Raw genomic sequence first — 25,489 nt, 5'->3', positions numbered from 1 at the left:
TGGTTGTGTTCAACGCACAGAGCTGGCTGTAAGCAGGCTAGAGGCCGTGTATCGCAAACTGCAGTAAAATCCCCAATTCAGACGCAAATTCCTAATGTGCTGTATACATGTCCAAAGAATAATATCGGCATATCCCACATGCATACTTGCCAACCTTGAGACCTCAAAAATGGGGAGGATTTCAAAATCAAAGTTGGGGTCCTCCCCCTGAAAAAATGTAGTTTCAGAAATTTCCTGCATTCTGATGACTTTTAAAGAATGAAAATAACAAAATAAGTACACTACAACAGCATTTTTTATGCTAAATAGGCCTACTTTTAATTTTACTTTAATTCTCAGGAAAGAATACTGAATATTTCCGCCCCTCTGGCGTGAACCAATATTCATCAGTTTTTATCCATTCATTAATTTTGTTGCCCCTGCTTGAGTATTTTATTTCAAAGTCCTTTCAGACACAACGCAACAACGGTACCACTGCGCTCTGAAACCTGTTATTTCCAATGGCTTGCACCGTGCCACGACAGCTTTTCACTGCGTTGAGCAAAGCCCTATTTGGGTGCTGCAGGCTGTGATGTACGGCAAGTGCAGCTCAACCTGCGTTGTGTCGATCACGAGCGCATATATATATATCTATGGTCGCAAGCAGCTTTCTTCCTCTGGGAACCGACATTTGGTGTAGCTCTATTGTCGTCTGAGTGGAAACTGTAGCGCTTATACACACTGTGCCAGAAACAGATTGAAATAACAAAAAGGAGAAAAGGTGAGATAAACGGGAAAAGTGTGATACCGAGAGGAAATCGGGAGAGGACAATGAAAAACGTGGGTCTCCCGGGAAAATCGGGAGGGTTGGCAAGTATGCACATTGTCATAGTCTGAATAATAGTGGAATATTAGCGCGCATGTAAACGTAGTCTCTGTACGTAATAAACACATGCAACCAATAAACAACTCAATAATAAAGAAAAAATGGCGACCCATTTCCTCCAGGCTCGAGAGGAAGTGTCATCAACCTCATTACCTGACTCGTCCCGCCCTCCTCTGAGCTCCATACATACCAAAGACACCACTGGAGGGAAGAGAAAGGCTCCCAGTTAATGTTTAACCAGGCTATGTAAAGACAGAGTCAGATAGCTGAGCTTAGGAGCAAATACGCTCTGTGTGTGTGTGTGATTGTGTGTGATTGTGTGCGTGCGTGTGTGTGTGTGTGTGTGTGTGTGTGTGGGAGGCAGTGAAATACTGCCAAAAATCGTAACTAATCTGACTCGATGTATTGCTATTACATTTATGTGTGATCAACATCACAACTATACACAGGGCAAGGCTTCAGGAACTTTCTCAGCTAATCTCAAAACTGAAATGAAATCTCAATTTAGTGATTAATTGAGTGTTTAGTTGTTGATATTGATAAGACAAGGCGTCATCGGGGTCGTAAAACTTTATCAACAGGTGGAAGACCATGTCAAATGTGTATTTAAAACTGTACATTTGAAGGCTGGAGTTCCTGCAAGGCGCCAAATATAGCTACAAATATGATTATCACACTGCACCCCCTGTAGGTGTGTGTGTGTGTGTGTGAGAGAGAAAGTGTGGCGCATCCATATATGCATACATGGACGTCTGCATGTGTGTTAAAAAAGAGAAAGAGCTCTTTTTTTTGGCCAAGTTGGCATTACTTGCACCATGTGTGTGTGTTAGTGTGTGTGTTGGTGTTTTTGTATAGAAAGTGCTGTGTGCAGTAGAACGGGGGATTTGGTGCCATCAGCACAGTGATGTCAGCACACAGAGACAAACAAAGCCAGAATCCAAACCCTCTCCCAACTACCCACAATCCCCCTGGACGCTGTGGGGGCCCTGCCTGGGGGCCCGCTGCCGTTAGCACACACACACACACACACACGTTAACACAAGCTCACACACAGAAATTAACACACACATGCAGATGGGTTCACGTGGTCGGTAAACACACACATACATGCATAAATGGGGTATAGGCAGCGTACACTCAAGCACACTGATACTGTATATGCATACATGTGCTGAATTACTCATACAAGTCCACTCAAATGTATAATAGTATCAGTACACTTATACATAAATGTAGAAATACATGTATAACTGGTCATCGTCAGTCTTTCCTTATGTTCATTTACACCGGACTAAATCTGGGTTATTGGGTTTATAAGCACTGGTTCATTCTGGAAAGTAAACCAACACAAAAGTGCTTTTTAGGAAAATTTAACCAACTATATAGAACTTTTTAGGGAACTAAAACCAACTCTAAAGCGAAATAATTTTGTTTTGGAAAGTTAAAGCTACTCTTAAAGTACTTTTTGGGAAACTAATTCCAAGTGTAGGAAAGTAAACCCAACTGTAAAATACATTTGGAAAACCAAATGTTTAGTGTTGTACTGTTTCAGAAAGTAAAATCTACTCCAAAAGTATATTTTGCAAAGTAAAATCAACTGTAAGACAAAATGTATATTTTGGGAAGTAAAATTAACAAACTATAAAGTACCTGTAAGGAAAGCAAAAACAACTGTTAAATACTTCGAAAGTTCGATACTGTTTTAGAAAAGTAAAACCGACACAAATTATGGCGTCGTGAAGCAGTCGGGTCCTCTTGTCAACCACTGGTTGGACGCTGCACCGTGTCTCTGTATTAACTCTGTAACAGCAGTGAGAGAGCAGTCAAATGAGAAACACACCTCTGTTTGCTTTGGACTGGCCCTCTGCCACTCAGCGCCAGCGTCAGCCGCATGCCTTGCAAATGGGGAATGACATTACTGTTATTGTATTCGTGGTGGACTTCATATGAATATACTGTGACTGTATTGAGGCAGACGTTAATGTAGGTGTGATAACGTGTTTAGATAACATAGCGCAGGCTGTTTGATGGAAATGCTTATCTTAAGGGCCCAGGAAGTTGGGTCAAACTGATATGGCGGACTACTTAGAGATGCTGAAAACTACAGCTACAAAATATTGACAGCGTCAATTCAGAAATATCAATATTTGATTTGTTTACAGCAGCAGCACTGTTCCCTACTGGGTTTCTATTACTAACTCTACCCTTTATACAGTATGTTCTAGTTCAGTGTCAAGGCAGTAATGCTACCTACCCTGCTCTACTCATTAATTTACATGAGAATTCAACCCCTAAACGTCACTGGCTACTCGCATTATATCCATACCTCGTCATACCTATGCTACCTATTTTTAACACCATATTTTATGTCTGACCTTGCCATACCTACCCCACAAGCTATATAACAAAACCTGCTAAGTCTCCAAAGGAATGATGTTCACATTAAAAACTCTGCAGCACTTAATTTACATGCAATGCCAACATTTATTACAATTATCTAGAGAGACAAAAAGTGATACTGTGTCTTACTTTCACATGAGAGACCAACATTTTATTTATTAAATTACTATATTATTATCATCAGAGCTGGCCCTGATGATGGTGATGCTGCGGGCCACACAGAAAATAAGGCTACGTAGTTATGTTATGGGCTTTTTTGGTAATATTTTGAAATGATAGTATTAAAATAGTATTATTAAAAAATGTGAAAGTTATACATTTTTTTTTCTTCCTTCAATAGGGGTGCTGCTAGTATTTGCTTATACTGCCTATGCCTGGGGCCGGCTCTGATCATTATTACCACCATATCTATGATCTTTACCTAAATTTAACCAAGTTGTAATGATGCAAATACTGTAGTTGCAATGCCTACGTACTATACGACTCATATAAGTCAGGTTTCCATCCAAATGTCGTGCCAATTTTAACCGAATTTCCAGAATTTCAGCAAAACAAAATGCAAATGAATGCCTGTTTACATCCACTACTGGTGTGTGACTATTAGGAGTTGGGCGCTAGTGGTGCTGATGCTGCAGTCGGGTGCCATTAAACCATTGCAGAAGAATAGGGCGCAACAAGATGAGGTAATCAAAAGAGCACCAGTCAAACCTTAAATGGTGGAAAACCGTGTAGGAAACATGGATGAAATATGGCATATGTTTGTTTCAAGTATTAATATGAGGATCTGAAGTTTTGTAGTCTCTTCAGTTTAGAGGACGCTTGTGGGACAAATAATTCACGATGCTTCATGTACGTCATGATTTACCCACTTAGTCTTTCTTTCCATCACACTTTGTCACATTTTGTTGTTATCGAAAGATCATTTTTCCAACCTCAGACGAGCATAAAAAAGATTTTGTCAAAATGTCCGTCTTTTTTTTAATACTCAAATTGCACAAATTGCAAAATGCACTTAAAAACATTCAGAAATTCCCAACACTGAATGCAACATCTGAGGTTTTGTAGAATCGTCCGATATCAAGGTCCTGCCATTATTATTTTAACAGAGCAAATTATTTTATAAAAATATCAGCATAGTTAAATATTTTTAAAATGGTCTGTTTCCCCGAGAGATTTACAACAAAGCAAACTTGAAACTGTTATTTTCATAACGTTCGGGACTTTTGGATCGCTTGGTTGCACTAAAAAGAGTTTAGTGTGTGAATAACTGTAATATATTGTCTTAAGAAGTTTCTGTCAGCTGGATGGTGTGACTGTCTGAAAGAACTGTAAGGCTTTCTGTTTTAATGCTGCTATCTCCTCGTCGAACTGTTACACAACAGTTAGCAACTGTTGCTGTTTGTCTCTGCTCTTTAAATGCCCTTCTGTCCAAAACAGTAGGAGACAGACTGGGTCTGATAGTGTGTGTGTGTGTGTTTGTGTGTGTTTGTGTGTGTGTGTTGCTTTTTTGGGCAGTGGGATTGGGGTAACTGGGCATACTGGACCCAAACAGGTCCTCATTGTGCTGCAGGAGGAAGAGCCGGGTCGTGCTGCACCCTATTCAGCCAAGTTTGGAGTGGGAGTGTGTGTGTGTGTGTGCACATTTTCGACCCACATAATGAGGGAGTTCTTCATATTCAGATGGCTGCTAGTAGATTTGCTGCTACATTAGTTTTAACCGAAGCTTCACATCAGTTTAACACCAAAGAGTCCGCTTTAACGTTCCACTAAACTTTCCTGCAGTGCATTAAGGGAAGAAAGTCAGCGAGTTACTAGCGGGAACGGTACTTGTTGCCTGGTAACACAACTTCGTATCAGGAAGCAGTGTGAACTGTTGTGGGTGTGTACGGATTCACTGTGGACTTTTAGTCTCTGCAGATTTTTCACCAAGGCTGAGTGAAATCTTCAAACACATCCGCTCTACTAAATACATTGGATATATAAGTGTGTGGTACTTTTTATGGTGTTTCAATACAGCGCTGATCACCTGTCAAACTAGTAGTCTGAGCTTCTATAGGTGGCAATCTTGCTTTTCTGTTTGGCCATCACTGCACGCCCTGCTTCTGCCCTGATCCTCCTCTAAATACTGCAAAATATAATTTCCTTTATGCATGAGGATTTCCCTAATGACAACCTGCAACACTGTGCTGTAAAGAATCAGATCACTGGTCATCACCTTAAATTATTATTTTCATTTTGTTTTGTTTCTCCAGTGATGTAACAGGAGAGTGGAGACACGATCAAGAGACCTGGACAATGCGTGAACCGGATGGGAAAATGGGAACTGGTAGGTTTAGGGAACACACACCCAAACACGCACACACACACACACACACACACACACACACACACACACACACACACACACACACACACACACACACACACACACACACACACACACACACACACACACACACACACAATGAGTCCCATAGAGAGACACAGCAATGCCCTGGAGGGTGCCAGTCATGCCCAGCTTCCGCTGCGCTCCAAATTGAGCGTGGCACAGAGTATATGAAGTCAGCCGTCTGGAAGAGAGCCAAGCATTGTTCTTCTGAGCAGCTGGATGGTAATTACTAGAAAGAAAGAGAGAGAGAGAGAGAGAGAGAGAGAGAGAGAGAGAGAGAGAGAGAGAGAGGGGAGCCCTGCCACCTCACTACTGTTGCTTCTGCTTCCCCTCCTGGTGCATGTATCATATTGGAATATACATTATACTGTATATACAGTAAATAGTAAAGCAGAGCTGGGAGTCCTGTGAATCTTCAGAGCACATTCTCCCTACATAATATACACAAGGATCAGTGGAGTAGTCGTGCATCAAAAGGACATGAAACTACGGCTCCATTCAGTATTTGTCATAATATACGACAGTGAGGGTTGTTTTCACAATTGTGCAGGGAGATGGAAAACAAAGCCCCAAGGTGAGCTTATTTATTACCTAAATCTATTACCTAATAATAATACTATAAAGCAATATCAATATCAGCAATAGCAATAAAGCTAAACTTTATTTATAACATTTTATGACAGGGGAGATACAATAAGGCTTCATAAAAGAAAACAATATAGTATACAAACAAACAAATAAAACTATCAGATGTGGTTTGACTAAAAAACCAAGTACATTTACTTAAGTACTGTACTTAAAGGCAGGGTTGACGATGTTATCCAGTATATATATTCTTTAAGAATATAACACGTTAAAAGAAGCCGTTCTGCATAATAGAGTTTATAGAGTACCGTACAGACCTGCTCTATATGAAAAGCATCTTGAGATCATTTGTTTTATGATTTGATGCTAGATAAAAAATAAATTGAATTGAATAATAAATAAATACTTTTACTTTTGATACTTTACGTACATTTTGCTGATAATAATTCTACTTTTACTTAAGTAACATTCTGAATTCAGGACTTTTACTTGTAATGGAGTAGTTTTAGACCGTGGTATTTGTACTTCTGCTTACGTAAAAGATCTGAGTACTTCATCCACCACTGAAAAAAAGTTTGCACAGTTGTCATGGAGATACACTGTAGTCTCATCACATGACTGTGAAGTACAAAACTGAGCTTTATCCATGACAACGGAGCAAAACGCTGAAGGAGACTGTGATGTTTTCAAGGTCAAGATGCCTTTTAAATTACAAACAAATCTAATGTGCAGGAGAATTTTTTTTTTTTATTTTGCTTTAATGTTAAAGTAAGAGCAAATTTAATATAATCTAGCAAGTTATTGGACAATTAAACTAGTCAAGAAGCTTCACCAACATTTTATTTAACCCTTGGAACAACCTAAAGGCCTTTGCTAGATGACTAAAACATACAATAGGCTCACAGTTGGTAAGCAGGTACGAGATGACTAAGATTTATAGACAATAAGTTCGATTTTGTAATCAATTCTGAAATTAACCAGAAGCCAATGCAGAGATGTGAAAACAAGTGTGATGTGATCAAATCTGTTGTTTCTTGTCAGGACTCTGGCGGCAGCGTTTTGACTTAGCTGCGCCTACAGTCTTATTTGGTCAACAAGAGACACTCATAAAAAAAAGAATTAAGAAGATGTATTAAAATGATATACACCTAAAAAACATGAACAAATAAAACCATCTGTTGCTGATTCTAATATGTTTTGTCATCCACCATTACAAACTAAAACATATTATATTTACTTAAAGAGCTCCATCCTAAACTACAGTACACTTGAACATACAACTGAATCCTCAACTTTTTCTCTACATACCTTACCTCAGTGTTTTTCACAACTCTGAGCAGATGTGTTGTGTACATTTATCTGATTTGAAAAGAAAGCGATAGACATAAAGTGTGTCATGTGATGCTGGTGGAAGATAGAAGAGAGAGGGAGAGAGGGTGGAGAGAGCTTTGCAACCATCCAGGCCTGCGGAATGTGTCAACTCGCTGTCAACTATGTTCTGCTTTGTCATGAGACCGCAGAGCACTGTAAACACGTAAAGTTGCCTTTTTCACACCTTGGACTCCTTCCTCCCTCCTTCCTCCTCCTCCTCCTCCTCCTCCTCCTTCTCCCCCCCCCCCCCTCTTCCTCACACTCACACACAGTGGCAGCAGTAGCCAGGCCAGCGCTGGTGCAGCTGTGACCAGAACAATAGCATTCCTCAGGTTTTAAACGCCTGGCACTTAGATTCCTAACAGTCAAATTCCTGGCGGGGAGAAGCTGGGGGTTGCTATAGGACGCCGAGAGCTGCGAGACGCCTTGTAAGGAGGCGTACAGCTGTAAAGCGCTGTGTGATTTGTGTTTTTTATGAGGAGGATGGATGGGTTCATGGGGACGGTGGGGGGGGAGCTCTGTTGTTCCACCTCACGTCCTCTTTTCCTCAGATGTGACATTTCCAACACTCCAATTTTAGCAGTTTAGGTCGAGAGGCGTCCTGCTGCTTTTGTCGGGGCGTCATGTGTCGGTAGAGGCACCTGTTAAGTCAACGTGTGTGTCTTGTAATGCGTTTTTGGCACCACATGTGCCATAAACGACACAGATGTGTTGAACACGACACATTAGTTTTAAGAGTGTTAAATTAGGTGTTAGCAATGGAAACAAACAAGGACATGTTGTATGACAGTCAGGTAGATTTCGTGTTGTATAATCCACATAAGAGGCAGAAAACTTACACATTTTATCTTTAACCAGTGAAGAATTTGATCTTTCAACCTAGACAGAGAAATAAAAGTATATAGTACATTAAATGGGTCACACCAAAACCATAAAAAATGTCCAATTTTGTTTGTTTGTTTCCTACATAAAACATTTTGCATGTGTTTATACAGAAGTTTTGTAACGTCTCATGAGTCCCTTATTAGCTCTTCTTCTTTTGCTAATTCAAACAGTGCTTGTGCTGCTAAAATTACCTCACTGACAATTAATCCATCTTTTTCCATCGCTTTTATTATGAAATTCTGTGGATAAGTGATTTTAGTGATGTTAGTCAGAGACTCTGTGCTTCTCACATCATGTGTGCATCCTCTGGTGGCTCCACTTCACACAGCACTGAGCTGCCCAACTATCAGCCCATCTGAAATAACCCCAAAAATAATGATTCTCTCATTAACCACGCCTGTTTCATAATTTAAATATAAATGAATCTAATTTAGAAAACCTCGGCCGCGATGAAGGAGACTCATTTAGAGCCAATCTAAAATTAATGAGGGCATCTGGAGAGAGGGAGAGAGTGGAGAGGGGCCCTGCGTGGCTTAACAGATACGGGAGTTAACAAGCTACTGTACTTTAAACACTGGAAAATCCCCATTAATTTTAAAGTTAACGCACTACTGTACTCTGAACGGTGGCAAAAGAGCTTTAATGTCGGTTCAGACACATTACAGCGACATCTTCAGACTGACTCTTGGCCTCTAGCTGTCAAACCTCCTTCATGTTAGTGTATAAGCCCGCATTTATCAGACTCTGCCTGGTCATACGGAATTATAACTTTCTGGAAATTTTTTAATATAATGGCACATAAATCTGTTTTTGCATGTGTGCAGGATTCAACCCTGAGACCATAATGCTGTCAGACCATCAAAGCAATGTCCTGTATAGAATTACAGACAGAGGTAGCAATAGAGCGCTACAGGAATGAGTCCTAAAACACGGAAATGAGTTCACATTTTAGCACTTCTGGTTCCCTCCTCTGGAAAGTAATGTTTTTTTTGAATGGCTAGATGCCTGAATTAAAGTCTGTGGTTAACACAAGTTTAAGAGATTTTAATGTTTTTGTTCTACGACATAAAATACATCAATAAATATCCCACTCGTGAATTTTGAAGCCTTTCGTGTCTTAAAAAAGGCGGTTGCTAACAAGTGGCTAAATGAGACTACTCAACGTCATCACGCCGACTCGTCCGCCTTTACAGCCTCGCTGTGTATACTCCTGTTCATGCGACCGTGGTGTAGTTCGTTTATAGCCTAACGTTAGCTTTTTACTTCATAAAATCATAAAAGGGGTGTTCATTTGTAAAGATCTTGCTGAACAAAACGTGTAAGTATCATAAACGTTTGTTTTCCACAGAGCTTATTTTCTGCAATAATCCAAAACCCAATGAGAAAATCCCATTGGCTTTTTGTTGAGGGAACCAGGGCGATGCTAACTTCCTGGTTTGCCTACAAAAATGCATCATCCCTGTAGCACTCTATTGTAGAAGATGTAGAAGTTCCCCATGATGGATTATGCTTCAGTAAAATAATTAAATAATTTGCAATAATTGGACTAATTCCATTCACACATGGCAGGAGGAGTGACACAAACCATCAAATAATGCAAACATTTCCTAATTTTCAGGCTTTCCAATGCTCTATTTTTTTAGGAAAAGCTATAACTTAAAAAAAAAAATTAACAATTAAAAGTTATGTCTCCAACCTTATTGTTTACACTGCAGGTTTGCACATAAATCTGCTTATTTCGTTCTCTTTAAACAACACATTTTCACCGACATGCAGCGTGCGATGTCCTTTCCCCTCAGCAGCCATTGGAGTGGCTGCAGCAGATGCCAGCCAGCTCCCACAGTGACTGTTTGGTTTTGCAGGTTTAATTCCCGATGGGTTTGGGTCCAGAGTGATTAGGCTGAGCCCTAAAGGCCAGTGGGCTTGTCAGGTGTCTCCACACATTAACGTTGTTCTGCTCACACCCGGAGCCGACAGCACAGCGAGGCAGAGGGGGGAAGAGAAACACTGATCTGGCGTGGTGGGAGGCACAGACGGATAAAGGGAAATTGTATTGTTCACATATTAAATAAGACTTAAAAAGAAGTTTTCTTTGAATGTTTATTAAGATTAATTTGACTTGTAATAACTGGTTATCAGTGATGTTTAATAGACAGAAGCCAACATGGCTAACAACTCATTTTGACTCAAGAACTGCATTGTCATTGCCTCCATAATTCAAAGTACAATAGGACATTACATTTGGGACATACTGTAACAAAAGAAGTGTTAAAAGTTGTGCAAAAGTTAGAAAAACAGTGGTCAAAATTTGTATATTCTAAATAAAGTAAACGTCGAGGATCAAACTGGATTTTTAGTGGTTTGAGTTGTTATTAATCATTAAAACTTTTTAAGTGGAAGTTTAGATATGCTTATCTTTCTGATGACTATTAGTTCCTGATCTTTTCTGCCAGTTAAAGCAACACACTGATGGATGCTACCTCAACATTTTCTTTAGCCTTTAACCCTCAAACCAGCTGAGTGACAACACAGCCGACTTTTCCCTGCTGGATTCAAATAAACTTGTATTGTGTCTGTGCACAAACAACTTCCTGTATGCAGCTTGTTAACGGGGGTGGGCGACCCCAAAAAAAAAAACTCTTCCTGCTTCTGACCTCCAACCCCATCCTACCCCACCCACACCCACCGCTTACACAGCATGGTGCAGCTATAGGGGGGAAGGAGGTGGTGGAGGGATGGCGTTAGGCTTTAGTGTGTGTGTGTGTGTGTAGGCAGAGGAGGTGATGCTAGGGTTTCTGAGTAGGGGGGAAACTTCTGTCCTGTTCTGAGGGAGTTGAGGAATAAAGTGGTGGAGGAGGAGGTGGAGGGAGGAGGGGAAATGAGGAGACCTGCTGAGAGGGCAGCCTATATACACTCCTCCTCCTTCCTGCTATACCTCTCCCTCCATCCCTCGCCTCTTTTCACCCTCCACCCCCCCACCCCGTCTCCATCCGTGGGGGTAAAGTACATTACATGCTTGCTAATCAAACCGCCATTACAAGTTTGGAGGGAATGAAGCAAGAGACTCGAGTCTTCTCCTTTTTCCCCTCTTTCTACTCACTTCAGTGTGTCTCCTTCACCTTCCTCCTTCCACCCTCCATCTTCACCAAAACTCCATGTGTGTAACATGAGAAAGTGTTAACATGCTGGAGATATACCAGCGTCTTGTTAACATGTAATGCCAGGATCATTTCAAAAACAAAATACCATTAATATCCTGCATAATTATAAATTTTAAAAAAATACAAGAAGCCAGAATCTCTTTTTATGTCTCAGCACTTTGATCACAAATAATATAAAACACTAAAGACAAACAGGATATTAAAAATGATGGATTTACAGTCTTCGTTATTGCAGAAGCTTTTACAGTGGTACCCATAATGTTACTTTGCAGCAACAAGTCTGACAGTTGCATGAATTGTCATAGATGTTTGAACAGTATCATGTAAGGTATGGCAGCTGGTCACGTTTAAAATGTACTAGATTTGCCCTAACCTCAGTGGCGTAGTGGAGGGTATATGTGGGTATACGGGGTATGCACACCTCTTTTTCTGGTAATTTACAGTATACCCACTTATCAGTTTATCAGCTTAAAAGCTATTGGAATATATAGAAGAATATACCCACTTCCTCCTTAGTAACCTACCGTAACATACCCATCTACCTATAGTACACCCACCTCAACGACCACCACTCCACTGCGTAACTTATGTACTTAACACTTACTTTACGCCACGTCCGTACTTATTTTATCCCAAACCACAACCTTTTCCTAAGCCTAACCAAGTACTTTTGTTGCCTAATCTTAACCAAGTGAACCTAAACATGAAGTAAACCTACATTACTTTTAAAAGATACTGTATGCATGTAACAAGCGGGCACCAAAAGTGTCAAATATACCTGCACATTACTTTCTTATTGTTCTGCAGTCTAAGTGTCCATATGAAATACTAATAGAATTGGGAACAAGAAAGCAGTGGCAGACATGCACCTGCAAATCATTTATGGTGTGGAGGTGTTCGTAACCCTAGGACACAAAGTAGATGTCATGACAACCCTCAAACTGAGATATGAGATATGTTATATGCAAGATGCAAGATATTTTGGCTTGAGGGTGTCGGAAGTGGAAAGATTATGGGGTTTTCTCATCACGTGGCAGCAAAGTCACATATCAGCTGAATCATTATAGTCAAACATGGGCATGGAGTGACTGCCTTTGATTCTATTCTTCATGTTAGATCTTCACTTACAAGCCAATACAAGCTAAACTAACAGAAGCTCACATGGTATACCGGGCCGACTTGAATAAGCTGCAAAAGCCCCTTCAGAGCTCTGTGATCTGCTAACCATACAGGGGATCAGAGGACGAGGACTGCACAATACCACAGTGACACATACTGGATCTACTGTACACAATATCTGGACTTACATATTGAAACCGATACACACATGAATACAAAAGACATAGCAGAGACAGTCTTACAGGGGTAATTAGCCATGAAAGTGAACCAAAGCTCAATTACCATTTCTAAGAGCGTGGGTTGTCCTGGCATAAACAGGCGGCTTTTGAAATATAATGTCATGTTTTTTGAGAGCAGCAAGTCCACCATATTATCAATTATTGCTTTGCATAAGCTATACGCTGGTAGTGCTATTTAACTTACTCTATAAAACACAAATGAACCAGTCGTTAATGTAAAAGACGCACTATGAACTCTGATTGAAGTGTAGATGTACTGCTAATATTTTCTTTTTATTTTCACGTGTTAATAGAAACACTTCGTCCATCGAAGGCTGTAAAAGACAACTTATTATTCACCAACCGTAAAAAGAGGTTTAACTGTTATTAGATACTAATAATAATTTAGTACCTCTCTTCGTCTTCTGTTGATAATTGGTTTTTAGTGAAGACCTGTATGAGTGTAGATTGTTCAGGGGATTATGGTCAGGGAAGCCTTGAGTCAACACTAATTATCATCTATTTCTACACACACACAGAGTTCCCATCTTGCCCTCCATGCACCAAACTAAAGAGATTTATGTTTTAAGGTTATAGCAGTTTTGTCACCTTTAGCCAGTGTAAATCCTTCACAGCATTAGTTTATCGGGAAGGTAGTTATCATGACTTTCTCTCGGGTCCATCTTGGGTTTTCAGTGCAGATATTCACGTAAAAGCTATTTGTATTTTCAAGTATTTCACATAAACTTGAGAAACTCGTATTTTGCTCCAGTTATTGCTGCTGTTTTTGGTAATCACCGTTCTGTCTTCTTGGCGAAGTTAATGCAAGGAAAGGAGACTGTACTCCTTTAAGGACGCTGGTGGGGTTATGGGAGTTTAACTACTCTCAAGAACTAAACTAGGAATGTCTTTTAAGGAACAACGGAAACGTTTAAAACACAACTTTCTCATCTGTGAATGAAGCAGTACAGAAATTATAGCAGCCGAGAAGTCTGTATTTGATCAGTCAACAATGATAAGTCATGCAAATCCTGCCCTGGTATTTCCTGAACCACTGTAAAGTACTACCTTGAACTTGTGTAGAGGAACTAAATTTAGTTCCTAGTTCCTCCGGCTGGAGTTCCTCAAAAGGTTCTTGGTGATCTGTGAAAGTCCCTGCAGTGATATTGCCCTTTGCTTTTGGGCCTTGGAGAAGGCATACGACAATGTCCCTTGGATTACCAGGACCGCTGCTCCAAGTCACTCGGCCCTTTCATAGGTAATAAAGTATGTTCTAGCTGGGTGTTGGGCTTTACCCAGGCTGTTATTTGTTCTTGATTCTATTGCATCTCTACCTTTTGCAGATGATGCAATACTGTTGGCTTCATCGCTTGTGTGAAGCAGTTGGGATGAGAGTCAGATGGTGTGTTTCCTGTCTCAGGATCAGGAGTGAGTTGGTAGCAAGTGTAAGGAGTTCAAGAATCTCTGGGTCTAGTTCACAACTGAGGGAAAGATGGAGCTTGAAATCGACAGGTGGATTAGTGCAATAACCGCAGTTACACAGGAGTGGGCTGAACTCGGTTGTCTGGAAAGACCTCAGAGTACATCCTTCACATTAAAGGTTGGTTGTTGTTGACCTCTGCAGCTCCACTTGGACAGATGAGAGTTTGCCTTGTGAATCTTAGGTCGCTTTCACAAGCCAACATTTGGTCCATTTTAATTGCTGCGGTTCGTTTGGTAGTTGTGAACGCAGTAATCGTACTCTGGTGTGGGTCAAAACAACTGGGCTGAGACTGCTTGCGAAAGGTGATCAGACGTTTCCAAGCGAACCAAAACGCAGGCTGCCTGCGCAGGCATTTGTTGAGATTAACAGGTTAACATGCATGACAGAGGACTGACCTGGACTTCTTCTGGGCCAAAGAAAATACACAATACGCTAAATAAAGTCCACAAAAATAGTGATGTTTATAAAGTCATTCGAGATAAACTGAAGGAGAAGGGATTTGTGCGCACAGTAGCGTTAGATCAGTGCCGAGTCACAGTGAAAACAATTCCACAGCAATATATATCAAAGACCGCCCTGCATAGAAGTGGCAGCTCTCAGAAGATAAATTTGCTCCGTACACGTCTCTCCGCAAATTTAATTTTTGATTGATTTTGTGCACTGTGAAACCGAACCAGACTAAATAGAAAACAAACCAAAAGTATCAATTTCACTCCGATTCAGACTAGCCAAATGGACTATGGCTTGTGAAAGCGCCCTTAAAATAGGAGTGATACACATCCTCTACTGGCACCGTCCTCATGTCCTAACTAGTAATTTGACCATGAATTACTAATAAAAAAAAGTGCCTGTGATGGGACAGTAGATGGAAAGAGAAAGTGAAGGAATATGTCGTTTTTCTCAAGTAGTCTCTAAGGATCTCTCTCTCTCTCTCTCTCTCTCTCTCTCTCTCTCTCTCTCTCTCTCTCTCTCTCTCTCTCTCTCTCTCCCCCCACTCTCCCTCTCTCTCTCTCTCTCTCTCTCTCTCTCTCTCTCTCTCTCTCTCTCTCTCTCTCTCTCCCCCTCTCTCTCTCTCTCTCTCTCTCTCTCTCTCTCTCTCGAGCTGGAAATGGTAATAAATATAAGTAACAACCTCATTATGTGCAGTAACATGAATATGGGTCAGTAAATTGACGAACCAGTGTGATAACTCAGGTGAAGGAAGAAATGAGGGAGGGAAGACTGAGAGAGGGAAAAAAGAGAGAAGAGAGAGAGAGAGAGAGAGAGAGAGAGAAGAGAGAGATGTTCTCTGTCCCACACTGAAATTTGAGATAGGAGTGTAGCTGTTGACTGAAGAGAGAGAGAGAGGGTGTGTGTGTGTGTGTGTGTGTGTGTGTGTGTGTGTGTGTGTGTGTGTGTGTGTGTGTGTGTGTGTTTAGATGAGCGATGAACAGACAACGCTTGTCCTCAAGTCAAAGAGCTCCAGTGGCTAAAACCCCATCGGGCACCAAGACCGATATACACACACACACACACACACACACACGGACAGGTGATACATCATGGATGTGAGAAGGAGGAGGGGAAACTGGGGAGAGAGAGTGAAAAGAAGGGATGGACAGATGAGAAGGAGGTGAAGTGGAGGAGGAGGAGGAGGAGGAGGAGGAGTGGTAGGGTAACAGGAGGGTGAGGGGGCACCCAGCTGGTGACAGAGGGGAGCAATAATGAGCAACGGACAGTTCACTCAGTCCAGCTTATTCATGTATTATAATAACGTGAGACTGATTAAACTATCAGTTTTTCTTCACTTTCCATTATTGTTCTGAACTCTTGTCACTGTTGAATCACCTGCCAAGCAAACAGTGCGAGTGTCGTGTACTGTGATATTGTTCCTTTTCCACTTTCTGTTCATACTGAGCCTGGTATGGAGAGGGAAAACATTTATAACTCAACTTTACTGTCCCAAATGAGAAATTTGGATAACACTTCATTTCATGGTAACTAGGTGATAATTAGCAAATAACCTATTTATTTTTAAATTTCTTTGGAATTACTGCCAAATTACTCCAATATTCACCTCAAAATATATCAAAAATTACTTTATTAAAACACGTTTTAACCATTATAAGCTAGAATAGCATATAATGGTTAAAATAGGGCCCTTAGGCTTGAGAAGCGGCTGTGCGCTGCTCTTCATCGGAGTTGGAAAACCATAATAGAAGACACTTCTGATCAGGCACATATCTCAACATTGTGTGACTTATTGTCTACACAAATGTAACCTGCTAGCTACTGTAATGTAATGATTCAGGAGTTTTTTAAGAAACTTCAAATAAGTTATTTGCTAATTATTATCTATTTATCAGCAGACATGTAAATGAAACATATCAATTAACTTTTTATTCTTATCCTGGAACTGTATTAAATAAATTACCAGCTATTGGGAAATAGCGGAATATAATACTTAAATAATGTTTATAATAAAGTAATTTTTGAAAGATTTTGAGTTAAATATTGGGGTAATTTGGCAGTAATTCCAAAGAAATTTAAGATAAGTTACTTGCTGATTATCACCTAATCACCATGAAAAAAAATTACAAAAAATGTGTGAAACCTAAAACAATGCTGTTCATTGACAGCATAATATCACCATTGTCTTCCACCAGTGTTATGTGGAAAACTACTGATCATCAGTTGACTCATCCTGAGCATGTAAAAGCTTGATGGCGTGAGAGACAAAAGAATCCTGTTAGACCTGGCATTTGGTAATCTCTGTCCCGAGGGGAGAAGCTCAAACTCTAATACTTATTTATTCCACACCCACAGATTACTTTAATTGTTTGCTGCAATTAAAAATGCATACTCCCGAAATAGTATGCATACTGTCATGTCCTATATAACTATTCAAATAGCAATTTTTGATTTGAAAATGTCAGTGATATTTACTGTAGGCAGCAGGAATGGAGTATAAACTAATTACTGACATTAATAGATAACATTTTGGTCAAAGTTTGATCAACTGTTAAACAGGTCATGATATTTGACCTTTAAAAAAAACACACAAAAAGGAGAGATTTTAGCCAAATTCGATGGCCTTCAACAGCAGATAGATAGATGGTGTTTACAGGCTGTAATGTAATGTATATATTCATGTACAGAATACATGAAGATACACAAAAAACAGCGGCCATGTGCAGCACTGACTGCATTGTTCAGCAGAAAGCTCAACTTTTTATTTGAGCATTTTTAATCTGGCTTGTATTTAAGGTTTTTCACAAGTGTAGGCTAAAATGTTTTGTTTTTACTTGCTACCATGTACAGTAAGTAAAGTAAATACAAAATCCCTTTGAAACCTGAATTAAAATACATTGCCACATACAAATTATAATCGTGCGTCCATTGTGATATTTCACAAAAGGTCATTAATTGCTTATTTCAAAGCAGTTAATGGCTCAAACTCTGTGAGCCAAGTACACATTGGCATCACAAAATGTCAGCAGGAAGCAACTTTTACTTTTGAGAATTTTAATACTTAGTAAGCTAATTACCTTCTTACGGTGTGTTGAGGTAGAAGAAATCTGTTTGGAAGACGTTTTGAATATCAATTCACATGTGAAACTTTGAATATTTAAAGCCAGTAGAAATCAAAATAATACTGATAATAATTTGAGCAAATATTTAGGACTGGGAGAAGTTTTGTTTCAGAAGAAGGATGCTTGATTTAGGCTAGAACAGGTGTAGTTTTATTTAAAACCCATGGCCAGTGTAGCTTTGAGTCTTGGGGTGGCGAGATGAGACGGGGGTGGAGTGATGGACAGCTAGAGGGAGGGAGAGAGAGAAGGAGGGATGGAGGGAGGTGTATAGTGCAGCAGAAACTTCCCATGCTGGCCTCCCAGTGTGGCTACGTAATGAGGGCAAGGGACACAGACACACACACACACTGGCAGACACACACTCGGGGCCGAGCATGGCCCCACGGCTGATTAGCGGCACACAAAGGCCCCAAACAGAAGTAGCAGAGGACACACAATGGGAGCAGGGCCTCAAGGCGTGGTTTACTTCTGCCCTGAGGGAGGGGGTGAGAGAGGTAGAGAGACAGCGCGAGACAGTGGGAGAGAGAGAGAGAGAGCTGGACGGGCAACCGAAAGGGGGGGTAGGGTATGAGGGGAGGGGAGAGGGTTCGGTGGGGTTAGAAAAGTGACAGAAGCAGAGAGGAGTTTTGTTTTTGTCCTGATAAAGACGTGCTGGGTTTCTACTGAGTTCTATTTGCAGCGACTGCAGCATCAGGAAACCAGATGAATGGGTCAGCGTCATGGCTGCCTGGTCGGCGTCCCATCCACCTGATTTTATTTTAGAAATCCCAGACATTAAAACATATTTATATTTAAAAAAAATGGTGAACCAACAGAGGGAAGATGCAGTTAAACCTGCAGTAGGCAGAATATGTTTTCGGCATCATTGGGCAAAAATTCTATAATAACCTTTCAGCATATTGTAATTCAAGTTCTGAGAGAAAACTAGACTTCTGCACCTCCTCATGGCGATGTTTTCAGGCCTTAAAAAATCTAGTGACCCTAGAGACTTTGGCAAATCACAGGTCATTTCAGAGAGAGCGTTCCTATTGGCTGTGCTCCAGGTGGTGGGCGGTGCTTGGTATTTCCTCAACTGATCTCAACATGGCTGCTTGGTCACAAAAGTTCTCATTTTAGAGCTAAACTGTACACTACAAAATGTTTCTGAAAACATCGGAGGCAAGGAATAGGCATTACAGTAAAAGAATACTGATTCATATTTGATCAGCTGTTTGATCGGAGTGATTGACAGCTGCTCAGAGACGGCAAGGCTCCAGCTCGGCTTTGATTGGTTGTTTTCCTCCGGTCTGTGAAATCTTGCAGATGCCATAAGGAGCACCGGAGGACAGAGAGTCACAGGATTTTTTTTCAGGTTACCTGTCTCATGCACTACTGTCAGGATATAGTGATCGTTTTATAAAAATAACTTTCTTTAATAATATCTGCTCCATTTCTACCCACTGCTGCTTTCAGGCAGGTGGACACAGTTTATTTTGAGAAACAATGCTGTTATATCTGCTTCAACCTTTTCTTATTATATGTCTCCAGCGTAGAAGAGACTTCAGCATATCGCTCCCAGCCATTATTACATTACTTCACCACAAAACCCCCCACATAAAAAAAATAAAAGAAGCAGCAGACATGAATGTCACATGGTGTGAAGACACAAATTAAATTCATGAAAATAACATGAAATGCCAGAGGCAGCAATGCGACGCCACAATTTGCCAGGGTTACTGGCGCTTCTTTTAATTATGTAATCTTGTTTTGCACACTCATTTCCTTGAAATTGGCAGAACATTTGGATGAAAACATACTCTATGATTCACACTGTCAGTGTATTCATTTAACTACTGACCCCAGAGAATGTGACAGTAAGAATCATTTTTTATTCCACAATCACTCTTCTATGGTATGTGGACACAAGAATACTAATAGAATATAAATGAATTGCAGAGAAAAGGAATATAAAAGAATATGTAGATAGCTTGGCAAGACGTTGACAACAACCTTTTAAGTGTGTAGGCACCGTTACTCTCTAAACCACTACTTATTATATGATATGTAGCAATAATCTCCACGTAGGGGTGTGTTCATAACTGCTATAATAGTATAGTATTTTTTTATACAGATCGGAGGAAAACAATCAATCAGAACCGAGCTGAAGCCTGCCGTCTCTGAGCAGCTGTCAATCACTCACAAACTCTGATCAAACGGTCAAACTAGGCAGCGCTGATCAAATATGAATCAATATTCTGTTACTGTAATGCCTATTTCTCGCCTCAAATGTTTTCAGAAACATCTTGTAGTGTACTGTTTAGCTGTAAAATGAGAAAGTTTGTGAGATGTTGAGATCTGTTGAGGATATACCAAGCACGGCCCACCAGCCCGAGCACACTTTAAGCCTTTAAAATGTTAAAAAATATAATTATTTAGCATCAAGGAATAAACGCTATGAGTAGAATTATTTTATAAATGCATTTTCAAGCAGGAAAGTAAAGATATGATGAGGCACCATGCAGGAGTTAAGCCCAAAACACGTCATTTTTCACATTATGATTGTTACTGCTACCACAGTACATGTTGAGAGCTTTAAAATCATCCCAGCGGCTCTTTGCATAGATTACTATCTACACATTTCTACAGAGAATGAATATTATATGGCAACGACTAATGAACACGGCCTTCTTTTCACAGAGGAGCAGCGGCTGCTGTAATCTCCGCTGTTCAATTAGCTGCGCTGACCAGAACGCCACCTACACTTCATTAACAGGGAGGGGAAGGTATGGAATTAACCTCTCTCTCTTTCTCTGTGTGTCTGATTCTTTCCTTCTCTCTATCCCACCGTTTCTTCTTTCCTGAAGAAATATCTTAGCAGCAGAAAAATGAGTTTCTCTGTATCAGGTCAAACATCATTTCTTCCTATTTTACCTTTAAAACGGAGTATTTAGGCAGAGCAACAGAGGAAAAGAGAGAGAAATTGGGGGGATGGCGGTATAAATCCACAAAGACAATTTAGCTTTTCCAGCTCTTTTCCTGTTTTTCCAATTACTTAATGCTATTTAAATACACCAGAGCTGACACACACACACACACACACACACACACACACACACACACACACACACACACATTAATGGTCCTCAGCAGTGGAGAGGCTCCTGAAATAAGTCACGCAGTAATTGTATTTGATAAATCATAAAGGGAGCCCATCAGAGGAAAGCTAGCTGTAATAAAATGATAAAGTAGACAATTATGAAAAAAATCCCTGGCCCTTAATTTCCTAAACACACTCTGGAGAGAGGCCGTTTAAAGCCGGAGCGATTTGACGAGATGCTCGACATGTTATTTTCCCTCTGCTTTGACACGTTGAATCACACCACAGGCCTCTGAAATGGTTGTAACATTAGCAGAGCACCACAGATCTCCACTCACTGCTGCTTCATGTCTCCTTATTTAGTTTCATAGGATATTTGTCCAGCAGTGAACTTCTATTGTTGATTACTTTTTAGCTTAAAGGGATAGTTTAGGTGTTTTGAAGTGGGGTTGTAAGAGGTACTTATCCATAGTCAGTGTATTATTTACAGTAGATGACGGTCGGCGCACCCCCAGGTTGGAGAAACAGACAGGAGCACCGACACCGGAGCAAAGCAACACAGTGCTGTGGACGGAGACGGCAGAAAAACATATTTTACCACCTAAAATAAAGGCTCACCTAACAAAATCAATATCTGTTTAAGTGTACACTATATTTAAAATCACGCCGTCAGATGGCACTTTTACTGTCACAGTGCTTGTATATCAATAAAGCTGATGTCACACCCATTCAAATGTTCTGAAGATAACTGCCAAATGATCACACAGATCATCAGGGTATTTTAAAGTTGTTGCACCTCTTATCAATTATATTTCTTATACAGACAAATGTTGGCAGTCAAGTCAGGTATCACGATGACGGGAACGCCACTGAGAAAGCTCACAGCACCGAACCATCTATTGTCACAAGGTCACATTAGCTCTTTGAGGCACCGATGTTTTTCACGGTTGTATAAAAATCACTTTCCTCACTGAGTCTTCTGGCTGAGACAACCATGACGGTGTGAGATCTGCACCACAAAGAGTTAAAAAAAAATCTGATCTCTTGGTTCCTGGTGTAAATGCAGCGTATGTGTGTGTGTGTGTGTGTGTAGTGTAGTGTAGGTGAAACTGTGTAAAATAACATGGAAAAGGTGATTTTCCACTATAGTGATGCTTCCACACGGTGTTTCCCCCAGGCTGCAGCAGAGACATGATTGAATTTTTATGTGTGTGTGTGTGTGCGTGTGTGTGTGTGTGTGTGTGTGTGTGTGTGTGTGTGTGTGTGTGTGTGTGTGTGTGTGTGTGTGTGTGTGTGTGTGTGTGTGTGTGCGTGCGTGTGCGTGCGTGCGTGTTAGAGAGGGTGTGTGAGGACATTGACAGACACCTCATCCCTTTGCTGTGTCTACATGGGTTTGTAATGTATTTCTGTCATTGGTTGAATTAAAGATTAATTTTGTGCCCATGCAGTAAACAAAAATGCATTTATTATCTTCACAAATGCATTTTAACAGAAAATCTTTAAAGAAGCACCACTTCATACCCTGTTATTCCTGAAAGTAGACTTCCTGGACATGTAAGATTTTCACATTAAACTGGAGTTATTGCATTTACACACAGCTGAGCCTTGTATGTCTTTCTCTCTCAACAACACACACACACTAACGTCACTTCTCTGTCTCTCTGTAGGTGGATCATCGGGCCAGTCGGAGTACAAGACACGGAGAGTGAATGAGAGCTTGCTGTCAGTAGTGTGAACCATTTCCAGGTGAAGCAAACTGAATTAAATTGAATCCAGCTGAACGGGAATGACCTGAACTGAACTGAAATGAAAGCTTCAGCTGGACAGGACACTTTGCTCTCTGAGGTTTCGGGGAAAAAAATGTTCAGGCAGAGAAAACCCTTGTAATAATACAGATGAAAACCTACTGCCATTGATGCCTGTTGTTTTGGGGGGTTTCCTTGCTGGATTTGCAGTTTAATCACATTTACACTATGTTCTATGACATGACATTAATATTTGAACATACTTGGAGTATTTATATTAAATGTTCACAAGCATTTGAACTTCAAAGCTGCTATAATTGATATTTTATGATAATGCATCAAATGAAAATGTGAAATGAGTGTGATAATGTGAAAGGGGTCGCTTGTAGTGAAGAACCTATAGAGAATTATCACCTGAATCTGCAGCTCCTCTCTGATTTACAGAGTTTTACAGTGAGTTTCTGCTCATTGTTTAGCTTTCTGGCCCACAACTTTACCGTTTTGATTCACTGTCACTGCTCTGATAGCGTCATTTTCAGCCTGTTTTCAGTGAAAATGCTCTAAAAACCCACTGTAAGTACACTAAGTATCACAGTGGAGCATTTAGCAGCTAAAGAGCCAGATATTTCCCTCAGGAGTTGGTAGAGACCAAAAACAGAGCAAAAAGGAGAGTTAATATTGGACTTAAAGTCATCAGGTGGGCGCAAACACGACTCTAAATGAATCATATTGTTACTCCGTACCTGCTGGATGTGTAAATCATCAACTGTTTGCTAACAGGTTCATCACATTATGACATGTCAATTTTGTGTCAGAACTTTTTTTTCTGCAAGTGGCAAAGAAAGCCAGTTCTTGCAGGTTTAAATAAATAACAACTATACATTAGCCTTTGTAATACAGTTGGTTTTCTCACACAAGATTTTCTTTTTGAAAAGCTAAAACATGTCTCTAAGTCTTTCTGTCCACATTTGAAGTTGAATGTGTATCTACTACTGTACTAAATAGTTAAAAGTCCCGTATCATGCTCATTTTCAGGTTCATACTTGTATTTTACGTTTCTACTAGAACATGTTTACATGATGTAATATTAAAAGAAAAAACTTAATTTTCCTCATACTGTCTGCCTGAATATGCCTCTGTCTGAAACGCTGTTTTAGCCATTTCAATGGAATTGTGTTGCTAGGCAACAGTTTGGGTCCATGTTTACTTCCTGTCAGCTGATGTGATTCACATACACTGCAACCGGAAATAAACTGGGACACATTTATAAAGTTTACGTTTAAAACTGGTCTATATATTGTAGATTTATGACATCACAAAATTACAGAAATCCTGACAGCTTGTTTAAACACACAGTTTCTGAATACGGGCTGTGTGTAGTTCTCCTTTGAGCGTTTCAATACTTTCACAGTATTTATATAGCACTTAAACCTGCTTTATAATGATAATTGCACTTTTTACAACATGGGGTCTTTAAAATAAAGCTTCTTGTCATTTTATATACATTTAATAAAGATGAAATGCCTTCAGTTAAAGCCTTTATGTCAGTTCTGACAGTGTGTGTCTTTTATTACTATATATCTGGAATGTGAAACATTTGAGTTTCTGTTTTATCTTCAGCTGTGTGCTTCAGACACACCAATACACTCGAGCAAGTGTTGTGTATGGAAACGCAAAATCTCTGCACACGCACACACACTCAAATGAGCACAGAGAACAGTAGCCCCTGGCTATCTGCAGCAGTGAGTGTAAATGATCACATAGCTGTGGTTCTAACTCACAGCCATACAGGCTACTGACGGAAGATGACACCCAATGTCTCTCTCTGTGTGTGTGTGTGTGTGTGTGTGTGTCATTTTAGACTCTTCATGTCGCTTCCCTTCTGTCTCTTCTCGTCTTCCTCCTCCTCTTCATCGTCGATGCCTCGGGTGATGAAACTGACTCTGTTATATCAGACCAACACTCCCCAGCCCGCCTTTTCCTTCCACCCTTCTACACACTCACACTCACATTTGTTTGCCCACACTCTACAACCACATTAGTGTGTTTAACCTTATTGATTAGGTCTTGTCTATTGATACAAATCAGGGTGATCCATCAATGATACCTATGTTTACGGGGCGGAGATGGGTTGATATTGATGGATGGATGGATTAATCAGTAAGCATGGTGAAGTGAAGAGCATGGACACATACTGTTTAGTGACAATGGCCCTGTTAGCAGCGGGATAAAAACGAATTGAAAAGGAACAGACCCTATTTTGCAGAATAATTTTTTTTCGTTCAAATTTAAGAGCATAAATGTGTTTTTTTATAAAACAAACAATAATATGATGTGGATAACGAGGATTACCTGTACTTTTTCATCAGATTAACACGTTAAAAAAAAGGAACCACGAAAATAAGTAAATCTGTACTTACAGCTGCAGAGGGTAGAAATGGAGCATACATGATTAAAAAAAGTTATTTTTATAAAAAGGTCAGTATATCCTGACAGTAGTGCATGAGACAGGTAATCTGAAAAAAAACAAAAAAACATGTGCCTCTGTGTCCTCTGGTACAACATCAGTTACTTTGCAGATTCAGATTATTAATATAAAATATAAATCAACTAATAAATT

General features: G+C 40.1%; 1 long non-coding RNA gene across 2 annotated transcripts in view; it reads left to right on the top strand.

The window, feature by feature from the left end:
- LOC141767606 (uncharacterized) overlaps positions 1-24,404 on the top strand; it is a 94,100-nt gene extending 69,696 nt beyond the window's left edge. The window contains exons 3-5 of one of the 2 annotated variants that reach the window (XR_012593893.1): positions 5,518-5,591; positions 20,725-20,810; positions 22,792-24,320. This is a non-coding gene — a long non-coding RNA (uncharacterized LOC141767606). Of the gene's footprint in view, positions 1-5,517; positions 5,592-20,724; positions 20,811-22,791 lie in introns of both variants that reach the window. The other variant, XR_012593894.1, reaches the window with a different exon arrangement.
- Positions 24,405-25,489: the final 1,085 nt, after the last annotated feature.

Source organism: Sebastes fasciatus, chromosome 5 (genome assembly GCF_043250625.1).
Source record: "Sebastes fasciatus isolate fSebFas1 chromosome 5, fSebFas1.pri, whole genome shotgun sequence".
Classification (NCBI taxonomy): Eukaryota; Metazoa; Chordata; class Actinopteri; order Perciformes; family Sebastidae; genus Sebastes; species Sebastes fasciatus.
Note: the sequence above shows the minus strand (reverse complement) of the source record. Positions and strands in the feature narration are given on the sequence as shown.